Consider the following 12,580-nt stretch of genomic DNA (forward strand, 5'->3'; position numbering starts at 1 on the left):
AAGTGACATTTGATTTTATTTTTTGTATTTTTTTTTTTCATGAACTTATGAAGCAGCGACTGTATCAAATGTACTGTAAATACTAGAAGAACAACCAAAATGGTCTATTTTAACAGCAGTGGATCGCCTTACAGCAGCTGGATTGAAACAGAGTTTAAGGTAGTTTGAGGTCAGCAGTATTTATATCCACCACTGTAAATATACCATTCAAAATTATACCAAGGGGTGTTCGCTAAAGCTATAAGCTTCATTGTCTGTGAGTGTGTGTCTCTCACAAACTATAATCATATTCTATTTGGGTAATTGGGTAATTGGGTAATTGTATCTGTTTCCGTAATGTGAATAATGTTATTGTGAAGTCCCCCTTGCTATGCCCAGGAAATCTCACCAAGCTGCTGAAACTTCATATGGTTTTCCTTAGCCGAATGACAAATAATTAAATCAATTGATCTCTTGTAGAAAGTCTCTTCAGATTGCAACAGAGAAGAGAATTCACACAAATACTAAGTGAGCTCCGTCCAGGTTGTATCAGGAAACCTGCGTATTTGAAATAAATCAAACAGTCCTGCAGGAGGTAGTAGTTGACCCAATATATATTCATTATTGTTATCTTGTAACAATTGTAAGTCGCCCTGGATAAGGGCGTCTGCTAAGAAAGAAATAATAATAATAATAATAATAATAATAGTAAGAGGCCAGGTATACAAATTTGTATGTATTTAATTGTTACAAGCATCAGAAAATGACAGCAAGCAATGACATTTACTCTATGGAGAGACCTGACCACCATGCAATAATAGTTTAAAGCAATCATCTTTGTTCTGAATGTGCGAGTATGATAAGCATCTGATTTTTGTTGGTTTCTGGGTAATATGTACACACTTTGTAAATAGTAAGTCATGATGAACTAATTTACATTTTTGAAGATATCTGCTTACATAGTTAAACAGTGGTTCTGTAAACGTGCAAAGAAAGATGCTTACTATCTACACTAAACTCAAACGTATTTAGGATGTACTAAAACATATTTAAAAATGCATGATGAGCTTAAAGGCTTGACAGTCCTATTGTGTATGTGTGTAAGCAGTGCAATTCATTTGCATTAGGTTTTCAGGGAAAGGACTATATTAATCCCCTCAATGATTCAGCGGCATGTTTGATCACGTCAATTGGCTAGCTTTACAAAAACTTAAGCTTTGTCGTTGATTTGATGCAACATTCTTGTTTTCCCTGTGGATTAACCCAGCAGTGCAATATCTGTTTGAACTGCACTACAAGAATCCTAGTGATTTGCATTTTTTCCATCTCCATTAGGCCCCCATATGTATAATTTTGTCTTAATGGCATCCCCTACTTACATATTCAGCTTCCTTTTATTGGAAGGAATCGTGTTCACATATCTCAGGATATATAATTTTTTCCATAAATATTCTGCAACCTAATAAACCCAAACTGCAGTTTAATGACTTATTGATAAAGGAAAATGTTCTTCCTTTTTATTAGCATAAAATCAGAAGAAACCAATACAGTCAGGAACCTCTTATTTGTTTCTTTCATTCGAAACAGGACTACGAGTATGAGAATGCACACAGACATGGGATTTAAAAAACAAAACAAACACGCACTGTCCCAAACTGTCCTGGTAAACCATACAGTTACCATAATCATAGCACCAGATGGCACTGCATCTCACTTTAGCCAGTGCATTCCTTCACTTTTCATAAGCACTAAATTCACAAAAAAAAACAAAGAAGTGCAACTCTGAAGACAAACTAGCGGGTTGCTAAAATAAGATTTGTATTAAGAAACATAAGAAATTCATGAACGAGGCAAGGCCATTCGGCCCACCTATGCTCGCTCGTTGGTGCCAGCGTGATCCGTTAGCACTCAGGAGAGGAAAAACCAAAACCCCTAACCAGGTTATTAGGAGAAATGAAACCTCTGGGAATCCATGGCTAGACAGATCGCCCTTCCTCCAGGTGGCTAGCTAAAGGTCTCATTATGGTCACAGAGAGGGTTTTACAATACTGTTCATGACATGACATCACACCAGTGTATAAGTCGCTCCCCCCTTTTTAGGACCCCCTAAAAATACCTAGAAAATAGACTTATACAAAGGTTTTTACAGTAGATCAATAATACTGTATAATAGTATCTAGATCTCTAGATACACAAGGTCAAGTTACATAGATATATATTAAAATGAATGTGTATATATTTATTTAATAATTTAATCTAATTTAACTTTGAAAACATTTTAAATAATATATTAATTAAACATTTTACTTGCTCAAAATGTGTTACTTTGCATCTGTGCTTTAACTGAATACTAGAAAATTGGAATAAAAAATTTAGAAACTCAAATCGGGCCCTGTTCAGCAATAAGGTCATTCTTTTCTGAAAGGAATAAAAAGCATATTAATGTTAGATGCTGCTACTATATATATAAGCAGGGAAATGATTGTGCTGAGCAATTCCTTGCTGGTTTATTACTGTTAGAACTGGTTTATCCCTATATATTTATAGCATTGCTGAATTATTCCAACTAGGTACACCTCGGGGACACAAGATGTTTTTTTATAGAGCAGTGTATGAACAGATCGATGCCAGACTCTTCATGTGACCGGCTCAGAAAATGAACAGCGCTTTCAGGTCATCAGAGACTTTAAGATTTATTTAGCCTGAGGTCAGATCAATAGCAGGTAGCTCATGTTCTCAATTTCTTGGCCTGTAGGCATAGATCTCGATCCCTTCCTGCCAACATCAAGCTCCCATCGGTTTACACAGGAAACTGGGAAGATAGCCACAGCTTGTCTCTACTGTATGCACAGTGGCTCAGGTGTGCAGGTTGTGCAATTAATCTTAACAGTGACATCTAAATACAGTCTCTCTTTAGATCATTAAAATAAGGCAACAGTATACCAAAGTTACACTGACATCTAGGGCAGTGCATGTGAGTCTGTTAAGTGACTCTTGTTTATAAATATGTAAAACACCAGACAGGTTATTATTATTATTTGTTTATTTAGCAGATGCTTTTATCCAAGGCGACTTATAGAGACTAGGGTGTGTGAACTATGCATCAGCTGCAGAGTCATTTACAACAACGTCTCACCCAAAAGACGGAGCACAAGGAGGTCAAGTGACTTGCTCAGGGTCACACAGTGAGTGAGCTGGGATTTGAACAGGGGACCTCCTGGTTATAAGCCCTTTTTTTAACCACTGGACCTATACTGGGCTCCTCCTATACAGGTGCACTAAATATAATGATTAAATTGTGCCAGTATTTCGAATCACTGTCTTTTGGAATATTTCAATAGACCCTGCAGAGTATGTAGCACTATATGTTGTCTGCAGAGTTGAAAGGTAAATGCCTACTGCACACGATTACCTGACTAGGATGGAGATTATCTTGCTTTCCCAAAACGTCTTACAATTTAATAACATTTTTGATTCTGTAGATTAATATATTCTTGATATAGACAATTGCTAAATATTCCCCAAAAAAACAAAAGCACGAAACGCAAAAACAAAAGCAGAAAACACAAAGGCAAAAAGACCACAACACAACGGAAGTCACTTCACAAGGAAAATACATCACGATGGAGGCCACTCCCCCAGATACTCCAGCACAGTCACCACCTGTTTCTGGGGAAGCTGAAGCAGTTTATAACGTGCAAGTTGAGTGTTTGGTAACTTAGCTGGCCGTGGTATATTTCTGTCAGTGTTATAATTGATATCGCAACGGTAAGCCATGCCCTCTCACTTTCTGACAAAAGAAATGTGTGCACAGGAGGGGAAAGGCACACAGAGTTTAGCTGTGGTCATAGGCACCGGAACAACCTGTGCTACATCATCTAGAGACTCTAAAATAATGTTTCTTCAGCTTTCAAAATGTGTCAGATCAGGACTGCAATAGGACTGTGAGAAAGGTATACGTCACTGTGGCAGGGCGGAAGCCCTACACATGGGAAATATGTAGTTTTATTGTAAATTTTTGCGTTATTTGTTGTACATTGATTTAATTAATTGTTTAACTGCTGTGGTGCTCTGCCGGGGACGATTACCTGTCTGCGTGGAGCAGCAGCTGAAAGCAATCAGCTGTTCCAGCAGGCAGGTGGGCGCATCTCAGTGGAGCATCAGTATAAAACATAGAGATCACTGTAATCGGGGCTGCTGCAAGGCCTGCTGTCTTCACGGCACCTTTGATTTATAGTTTGTTGTATTGTGTTTTATTTTTAGTGTCTTTTACAGTCTTGTACTGTCCTCTGTGCGCTACCATCGCTGGTAGCGTCACATGACATTATTGTTTGTTTTTTCTTTGTTTTATGTGTTAATAAATACTGAGCGCCGTGCTGGCGTGTTTCACTGCACCTGTGTCTCCGTGCCTCCATTCCGGCTCTCACCTGCCTGTCTGCCTGCTTCAGTGCGGGAACAACACGCAAGAACGCCACATTCACCCAGTTCAGTGGCAGATAGACAGGCAGTTTCAGTGTGCACAGCCTTTACTTTTGCTGTGAGAGAAGGTTTTTTTCAGTGTGAAAAATAGATTACTTTTAAGGCTGGAAATATACAGAGAACTTTGATAATTAAAAGAATGGAAAAATGAACACTTTACGAGGTGATAATATTGTGGATCAGGCAGCGAAAACCTTAATTTCACCACCACCAAAAAATAAAATAACACAAGGCAACATATTAAACTATTCCTGCAGGAGCCACTCTGCACAGCAAAGCAAAAACACTGACCACTTCAAACGCAGTGGCTTTGATAAGCATACACAACGACATTATTGTTAGTAGTCATAGTAGTTTTTCAATGTTTATTCTAAATTCAAACTACAAACAAAAACACTGGTATTGACACAAACAATTTTTGAAAGACAAAATACAATCAATCATTTATTCATAATTTAATTTTTTAATAAAAACAGATAAACATGGTCATGCACACAGATGCAGTGGTACTCAACTCTGGCCTTCACGAGATATTCCAGTCCCGGTCTTTATTCCAACCAGGTCCTAAATTTGTTAATTGCCTCTTAGCAGCTTCAATTAACTACATTAGAACCTGCTGGGAGTAAAAACCTGGACTGGATTAGATCTCGAGGGCCAGAGTTGAGTACCACTGCACTAGAGGGTGCTATTCCTCCAGCTGCAGAAAGGGTCCACATTAAATACAGCCATATCTTACAAGAGGCTTCTTAAACATAAATAAACTACAGTGGCATTTCACGTCTGACTATTTGATAAACTTTATACAAACAATAAACTCTTTTCTACTCACAAAGAGCTTTGCATGGAGCAGTGTCTCTTTCAGTGATGGTAAAGCTTTATGTATATATATATATATATATATATATATATATATATTCTTTGTTTTCTTATCTTTGTAGTAAGCTACGACTGCGGTATATTTTTTTTTTTAAGTCCATGGACATACTCACACGTCATCCTGGCGACAGTGTTACGTTGGTTTTTGTTAGTTCTGTTCACCCCAAGTTTTGTTTTTTGTTTTTTAATCAGCATTTTAATTTTATAATACTCGCACTGAGTTTCTTTGTTAATTGACAAACAGGGCTCTGAGCAGCACCGTGCCGGTCGGGTATGAGGATGCTGACATTGCATGGTGCTGACACAAGCCAGGGCACGGTATGGATTTTTACAAAAATCATGAAAACAATGTGGCACGCTTTCATAACAGTGACAGAACAATGAGCACGATGCTGCAGACGTCGTGGAAACAAGGTAATTGCCAAGTTTGTGTGTGTGTGTGTGTGTGTGTTTTTTTCTATATTTTAAATAGCAGATTATTATTATTATTATTATTATTATTATTATTATTATTATTATTATTATTATTATTATTAAACATATTTTTATTATTATTACTATTAGTAGTAGTTGTATGTAATAGCATTCACTGATATTCAAATGAAACAATAGTACAACACAGATTTTTTATTTTATTTTTTTCTGCCCTGGCTGTCTTAGTCTGCATTTTCGCATGTTACCGCCTTGTTTCCGCCCCTTCAAATTGTCACAAATACCGGCTGGGGATTGGTCAACAGCTGTTTTTATGTTGCTTTCGCCGGTCCCTCCTACTCCTGCGAAACTTCTCACCGCCCCTTTCGCAGATTGGAAATGGCTAGTGTTGAGATAAAGAAAATGCGATATGGAAACTAGCGATATTATCACTTAAACACTCTTTCGCAAGAGCGATTGGGGTTTGATTTGGTCCGGCCCCAAGTCTCACGAGAACAAAAAGCAGCACCGCTTCAAAACACGCCCAAAGCAAACCCATTTCAGAGGGAGGGGAGTAGGGGTGTTACAAATTCCATTAGTATTTGTATTTGTAGTATTTGTATTTGTACAAAGTATTTGTTTCTTTTAACTGCATTTTTAGTTATGTGTCCTCCCTGTGTAACATCAGCTACTCGACACTCCCTCACACTGTGGTATATTTCTGTCTGTTATAATTGGTATTGCGTCGGTATCATGTTTACCATAACTGAGTTTGTGTATAGATAGCGGTTAAAAACTACTATTTTAGTTTTTTTGTAGATTAAAAAAGTTTGGCTTTGATGCCTGTGAAATGATAAATATAACACTGACAGAAATATACCACAACAAACTAGGTTACTAAAGACTTGGATTGCGTTTTCTAAACAGCTCCAACTTCTCCAGAAGCAGGTGGAGACTGTGCTGGGGGAGTGGCCTCTGTTGTATTTCTGTTGTGTTGTGGGCTTTTTGTATTTGTGTTTCCTGCTTTTGCTTTTGTGTTCTGTTTTTGTGTTTCATGCTTTTTTTGTGTGTGTTCAGTTTTTTGCATTTGTATTTTTTGATTTGTATTTGTTTTTGATTTGCTTTTGTGTTTTTTTTTTTTAGTATTTGTGTTCGGTTTGCATTTGTGTTTTATTTGTATTTGTGTTTTTTGTTTTGTATTGTTTTGTTTTTTGTTATTATATACACCATTAAATATCAATATTTGTCGTTTGTCTCCCTCATCTGGTGGGTCAGAAGAGTTTAATTAGAATGACTCTCCACAAACTGTTTAAAAGTAATTCCAGTTTAAAACGTGTGTGTGTGGTTTTAAACCATTATTTATAAAGATAGTGGAATAATAAACAGAGACAATTCCAGTTTTACAATATCAAACAAATGTGTTTTTGTGAAGCTCCCAGAATACAAACTGAATCTGGCAACACATTTGTATGGCTTGCAGTATCTACCGTTTACTAAATACCAATACCTGATTTCCTGTGTTACCTGCCTGGTATAATTTATTTTTAGTTCCATATATGTAATATAAGGAATAATGTACATCCAGCTGTACATAGTAAGCCTGTAATTCATCTGAGGGTTTTTGGTGACATATAAATGATTTGCCATCAGAAACACACAGATGAAATTACAGCCTCATTCCATGTATAGAAGGGTATACTTTATTACACCTGGAAAATATAGTTGCTATAAATAATTTAATGAATTTGTTTCTCACATCTGGATTAAATTTGTATTGTTAATTTATTATTATTATTATTGTTACAGCATTTTCTTGAGTGTATTACATTTTCTTTTCTTCCTCCTCATAAATCAAAATAATTTCAAAGCTGGACATCATTTTGATCTGCTGATGTTGCTGGTTGGTTTGTTCTGAAGTGAAGTCAGTTATAAATGATATTTATTAACTACAGGTAGCGCATGCACAGTCTTACTGTGCATGTGCTGGGAGTTGTATGACAGCTGTTAATAATGAATATGTAAACTTCTGTAGTTTGTACAGATTTACTACTAATTATATTGCTGTAGTCTACCATACCTGTATTCCCACCTCAAGTTTACTATGACAGAAAATGCCTTTTACAAGCCTCTAAGCATCTTGATTTTTCACCTGCCACATCAAAAGATTGCATTGTCTTTCATAGGTGAACAATAAGCTGTTGTACAAGGCAGGCAGCTGTAAATGATAATACATTAAGACTAGCACTGTCCACAATTAAGATTAAAAAAATAGCGTTTCCAGGGTTTCCCGAGTTTCCCGAGTTATTACGTGAGCTGGATAAGTCTCACTCATGTTATCACGAGAGGTGGCCAGATAGTAACCAGGTAACCAGATTACTCTATCATCGTTATTGACATTGTAACATTGTTATCATCAAACAGGGCAGTGGATACTCTTCCAGAAAATTCACTGCACACTGTCTTGTGTACCTTTGCCCGTGTTTTAATTTTAAAACTTATGCGTACTAACATTGTAAACTGGAAAAAACAAAAGCAAAGAGAAAGAATTGTCCAGATGAAGACAAGAAAACAACATGCATGCGAGAAGACGTTCAAGAATAAAGGTATGTAACTTATTTTATTATTTTACTATTGTTTTAGTAGTCACTTAATGTTATACATATATTTTTTTAATTATGTTAACAGTAGCCTTATTTGAGGAAAAAATTAGTTTCTTGTAGTTTCCTTGTATTATTATTATTATTATTATTATTATTATTATTATTATTATTATTATTATTATTATTATTATTATTATTATTATTTGTTGTTGTTATTATATTTGTGTAATTGTTTTAGATGGGCTCCTCTCGTTTGTAAACTTTCTTATGTTCTTATGTTCTTACCTTTGTCTTCAAAAACTGAAGCGTAACGTAACTGGGTGGTCAAAGCAAAGAAGTACTGTTTGGTGGGACACCGTGGTTATGACCCAATTCGCTCACACAGATTGGATGGAAAATTTCAGGATGTCCTGAACAACTTTCATTATGATTTGTGACAAATCTAATGATCATTTACAGCACCAGCTTCTGAGTCGTGCTCCTGTATCCCCAGAGAAGAGGCTAGGCATTGCTCTTTGGAGACTGGCAACCACCACTCACTACCGAACAATAGCACACCTTTTTGGGGTGAGCAAAACCACTGTGTGTCAATGCATATATGATGTGTGCATTGAAATTTGCACAAAGCTAAAAACTACATACCTCAGAAAGTCAACAGATAAAGAGTTCCAATCTATTGATGATGGTTTTGAGAAAAAAATGGTGATTCCCGCAGTGTAGGGGCCATAGATGGTAGCCACATCCAAATAGAAAGGGGTGGCATTCGGTTATTCTACAGGCTGTTGTTGACCACAATTACATGATAGGGGACATTTGTACTGGTGACCCTGGAAGTGCCCATGACTCTCGTGTGCTCCAAAAATCCCACCTGTGGGATCAAGCAACAAAGGGACTTCTTTTCCCTGAAAAAATAAAGAAAATCAGTGGAAAATGTAAGTTACACGCTTCTTGGAGAGCCGGCTTATCCTCTGCAGGAATGGTGGATGAAGCCCTTCTCTGACTCAGGACGCCTTACAGATGCACAGAAGAATTTCAGTTATCAACTTAGCAGAGCACGGAGTGTTGTGGAGAACACATTCGGAGGACTGAAGGGGCGCTGCCTGCTCAAAAGAAACGATAGTTGTTTGAAACTTATATCAGCAATGATTATGACATGCTGCGTCCTTCACAATATCTGCAAGCAGCACAAAGAACGTTTCTATGAAGATTGGTTCCCTGGTGAAGAGCAATGGTCATCATCAATTACATCAGGTGGTAAAACAGAAATATTGATAAGGCAGAAAACATCAGGAATGCGTTTTGCCAGTATTTTGCATCACAACAGTTGCAACTAAGCCAGTAGCCTATACAGATGTGCTCAAATTTGTTGGTACCCCTCCACAAAAAACGAAGAATGCACAATTTTCTCTGAAATAACTTGAAACTGACAAAAGTAATTGGCATCCACCATTGTTTATTCCATATTTAATAGAAATCAGACTTTGCTTTTGATGATTTTTATTCAACATAATATTGTAAATAATAAAACAAATGAAAATGACATGGACAAAAATGATGGGACCGCTAACCTAATATTTTGTTGCACAACCTTTAGAGGCAATCACTGCAATCAAACGTTTTCTGTAGCTCTCAATGAGACTTCTGCACCTGTTAACAGGTAGTTTGGCCCACTCTTCCTGAGCAAACTGCTCCAGCTGTCTCAGGTTTGATGGGTGCCTTCTCCAGACTGCAAGTTTCAGCTCTTTCCATAGATGTTCGATAGGATTCAGATCAGGACTCATAGAAGGCCACTTCAGAATAGTCCAATGTTTTGTTCTTATCCATTCTTGGGTGCTTTTAGCTGTGTGTTTTGGGTCATTATCCTGTTGGAGGACCCATGACCTGCGACTGAGACAGAGCTTTCTGACACTGGGCAGTACGTTTCGCTCCAGAATGCCTTGATAGTCTTGAGATTTCATTGTGCCCTGCACAGATTCAAGGCACCCTGTGCCAGGCGCCTCAAAGCAGTCCCAAAACATAACTGAGCCTCCTCCATGTTTCACTGTAGGTATGGTGTTCTTCATTTTTTCGTCTGTGAGCTGATGTGACTTGCCAAAAAGCTCCAGTTTTGACTCATCTGTCCAAAGGACATTCTCCCAGAAGGATTGTGGCTTGTCAATATGCATTTTAACAAATTCCAGTCTGGCTTTTTTATGTTTTTCTTTCAAAAGTGGAGTCCTCCTGTGTCTTCTTCCATGGAGCCCACTTTCGCTCAAAAAGCGACAGATGGTGCGATCAGAAACTGACGTACCTTCACCTTGGAGTTCAGCTTGTATCTCTTTGGCAGTTATCCTTGGTTCTTTTTCTACCATTCGCACTATCCTTCTGTTCAATCTGGGGTCGATTTTCCTCTTGCGGCTGCGCCCAGGGAGGTTGGCTACAGTTCCATGGACCTTAAACTTCTTAATAATATTTGCAACTGTTGTCATAGGAACATCAAGCTGCTTGGAGATGGTCTTGTAGCCTTTACCTTTACCATGCTTGTCTATTATTTTCTTTCTGATCTCCTCAGACAACTCTCTCCTTTGCTTTCTCTGGTCCATGTTCAGTGTGGTGCACACAATGATACCAAACAGCACAGTGACTACTTTTCTCCATTTAAATAGGCTGAATGACTGATTACAAGATTGGAGACATGTGTGATACTAATTAAAGAAACTAATTAGTTTGAAATATCACTATAATCCAATTATTTATTATCTTTTCTAGGGGGTACCAACAAATGTGTCCAGGCCATTTTAGAATATCTTTGTAGAATAAGCAATAATTCATCTCTTTTCACAGCTTCTTTGCTTTATTCTATGACATACCAAAGGCATGCAAGTATACATGATAAAATAGCTTTTAATTTCATCACTTTTCAGGAGGAATGAAGCATTATTTCAATGAGCTGTAAGGGTACCAACAAATTTGAGCACGTCTGTAGATCTGTTACCTTTTGTGGCTTACATTTTGTCTAAAAAATGCAATGATAATTTTCTTAATGTTGAGATCCATTTTTTTAATTAACTCCTGCAGCTGTTGCAGTTTATCCCTGCTGTAATCCAACCTAACCCCTTTTGGTTTCCGTAAAAAGGTTTTATGAGTAAAAAAAAAAAAAAGTATAGCCTACTTCATAAAGGCCTACTTTTAACCTGACTGTGTAAAACACAGTTGATGTTGAAAAGGAAATAATGTGATGCGAAACAATGATTCTTCAAAACTATTGTGCATTTTAGTTAGCATTGTACAATAAAAACAAAGATGTTAATAGTACAAACAAATAAATATTTTTAACAAAATCCTGTTTTGGTACATTAAAATTTCTGTGTGATGCATAGAGATTTCATTGTGGAAGACAGCAAAGGAAAGTGTGCAAGTACTGTCGAGTTATTACTATACATATTTTGACAGAAAAGAAATGCTCAAGCATTTTGGAAAATAACCAAAAACACTAATTTCATACAGTATATCAAAAAAGAATTGTTATACATAGAGCTACACGTGCTTTATTAATCAGACTTGCACTCCCACATGCACACTATAAATCTGTATGGTTTTTACACTTTCAGAAGTAAAAGCCCACGATAAATGGCTTTTGGAGCTAGGAGCGCACTTAACCTCCGATATTTTGTCAATGCAGTCTCGTCTCCTTTAGAAAAAAAGACATAATGAGAGAATGTAAATTCTCATGGTTTGAGAGGAATCATCTTTTGTCTTTCACTCTACATTTAAAAAAAAGAAAGAAGCTAAAACCCTAAAAATAAATACAATTTTCCATTTACCAATGACCTTTGGCTTTGTCAGTGAGCAAAAATATTTTGGTGATAAAAACAGTGACATAGGCGGCTATATTAATAAACTGTTTAGCCAAGCAGTGACCCCCAATCCTTAGGCAGGGCCGACGTCAGCCCCGGTCGACCCAGATAAGCGCATGGGGCCCCGATGCCAGAGGGGGGCCCACACACATACAGAAATACAATTGCAAACCTTTCTTTTTACACATTCTGTGAAAAAATTTGGACACATTTTTTTTTTGGTTCTTCCCTGTTTTATTTCAATTTATAGATCTTCGAAGATAATCATTTCTGAGTGCACATCGGTGTGATTAGCTGTGTTAATCAATATCTTTCTGGTTTATAGCTACTGTAAATGCACCTTTCACATTGTCCTACTCTCTTCAATCAATCAAATTTACACTTAATATAGCGCAGCAT

Source organism: Acipenser ruthenus, chromosome 3 (genome assembly GCF_902713425.1).
Source record: "Acipenser ruthenus chromosome 3, fAciRut3.2 maternal haplotype, whole genome shotgun sequence".
Taxonomy (NCBI): domain Eukaryota; kingdom Metazoa; phylum Chordata; class Actinopteri; order Acipenseriformes; family Acipenseridae; genus Acipenser; species Acipenser ruthenus.